A 2,158-nucleotide genomic window follows, 5' to 3' on the forward strand; every position below is an offset into this window, starting at 1 on the left:
ATAGAGAAAAATAGTGTAAAAATCCAAGAAAAACCCTAATTTTCTAAAATCTCCTCTTAACAAATTTAAGGAAAGAAATTTTGTATGTTTGGAAAAATGCTTTTTCCCAAATTTGCAAGTTCTATTGAATAGAGATCAATTGTACAATCTCATTTGGTGTTTACCTTAAACTTGGCAGGCCTCGTGACTTTGTCACTTGTTCCCTAGGTGCCAGCTGAGTTCCAATTTCCAAAAGCCCGAACTTTCCAATTCATTAGAGTGAATGGATGGGGTGCTTCTCAGTTCCAATTTCCAAGGAAAGGAAGAGAGATAGACTGAGCTAGAGCCTCAGAGGCTAGAGCTAGAGCCAGGACTCGGGAGTAAATTGTTGAATGCCCATTCCTTGAGCGAATCTAGAGAGAGAGAGAGAGAGAGAGAGAGAGAGAAGAAGAAGAAGAAGAGTGAACACAATAGCCTAAGAGGGGGGTAGATGGCAAGCACAACAGTAGCCATGGTTGGCATTGTGTGGCCCACCACTCCTGCCATGAACTCTACCGCCAAGGTCGCCACCTCTTTAGTGCCCTCCTTCAAGCCCGTTATGCTACCCATCCGCGCGAGCAGCTCTAACAAAACCGCCGATCAGTGCTCCTGTCGTGTTCTCCTCTCTCTTCTCGCAATCGCCTCCCCTACTGCCATCTTTGCCAAGGAGGCTCTCACTCCTGCTACCAACATCAAGGTGGAAGGTCCCCCTCCTCCCTCCGCGGGTGGCCTGCCTGGTACCGATAATGCCGATCAAGCCCGAGACATGGACCTTCCATTGAAGGAGAGGTTCTACTTGCAGGCCCTCTCTCCATCAGATGCAGCTGTAAGGGCCAAGGACATTGTGAATGTGAAAGCCTTGATTGAAAAGAAGGCATGTCCATATGTACAAAATGACTTGTTCCACAAGGCATCCTACCTTCACTTAGACATCAACACGGTGATTGCCTCGAAAAGCAAAGCAGAGAAGAAGGATTTCAAGCCCCTTGTGGACAAGCTCTTTGATGAGATTAAAAATATTGATTATGCAGCCAAAAGTAAGAGTGTCCCCAATGTAAACAAGTACTACACGACGACTGTATCATCATTGGATGACGTGCTGGTAAAACTTGGTTAAGTGCTGGCCTCAACAATCTTCCACCATGATGCTATTGTAATTGTGCAATTATTCTTTCTTGAAGAGCTCATACTTCTGTTCAAAGAGAGAGAGAGAGAGAGAGAGAGAGAGAGAGAGAGAGAGAGAGAGAGAGAGAGAGAGAGAGAGAGAGAGAGAGAGAGAGAGAGAGAGAGAGAGAGAGAGAGAGAAACGTTGTGCTTTGGCCAAGGGTGGCGCCATGCTTGAATACCCATCAGAATTCAAAGGGGTAGAGAGAGAGAGAGAGAGAGAGAGAGAGAGAGAGAGAGAGAGAGAGAGAGAGAGAGAGAGAGAGAGAGAGCATCCCCTAGACAGTGAGCACTTAGACCAAAGCCTGCAGTGGGACATTCACAAAGCTGGAGAGAGAGAGAGAGAGAGAGAGAGAGGGAGGGAGAGAGAATGAAGGGTCTTGAGGATGGCTACCAGATCGTCAATTCATAGCTCGTTCACTAGCAGCCAATATGGAGGTGGACCTCGAGCTGACACTTAGGACTCCGTCAGACGCATCCGGATACCCATTTTCTTAGCGATCTGGAAGGTAGATCAATGATTGTAATGATGGGTTTGGTGTCCAAGGGGTCTGGGCTGCACACCCTCCCCCGTCTTGCGTAGGATCCAATCAACATGAAGGCAGGAAAGTTTTTGGTAAGGATTTTTTTGGAAGTGTCACCGCCTTGTGTGACTGCAATGAAGGTTAATGGTAGAAACATTTGTGGGGGGTTTGTTTTTATTCTTTTCTCTTGTGCCCTCTGACAAAGAAATGATGTTGCAGGAGACGTATTGCAAAAGAGATGATGTAGCCTTACAAAAGAGGCCATGGCCTTCTTACTCAACAATATAGAGTTGCAATTGAGTGCGTTGAGGAAGGGGACCCTGTAGTCTTTCGCAATGAGGTAGGATCCTTTCCTTCCTCGACCATCGATTCATTCTAAGCTTTACACGCTCTGTACCACTTTGCTGGTTTTTACACCAAAATCCTCCAAATATAGCCAGTTTCCACCAAGA

The 2,158-nt window shown here is 46.3% G+C and overlaps 1 pseudogene; it reads left to right on the forward strand.

The window, feature by feature from the left end:
* The first annotated feature begins 469 nt into the window (after nt 1–469).
* LOC147426190 (oxygen-evolving enhancer protein 3-2, chloroplastic pseudogene) lies at nt 470–1,135 on the forward strand (annotated as a pseudogene).
* Nucleotides 1,136–2,158: the final 1,023 nt, after the last annotated feature.

The sequence above is a fragment of the Adiantum capillus-veneris genome, chromosome 24 (assembly GCF_014529385.1).
Source record: "Adiantum capillus-veneris isolate H3 chromosome 24, ASM1452938v2, whole genome shotgun sequence".
NCBI lineage: Eukaryota > Viridiplantae > Streptophyta > Polypodiopsida > Polypodiales > Pteridaceae > Adiantum > Adiantum capillus-veneris.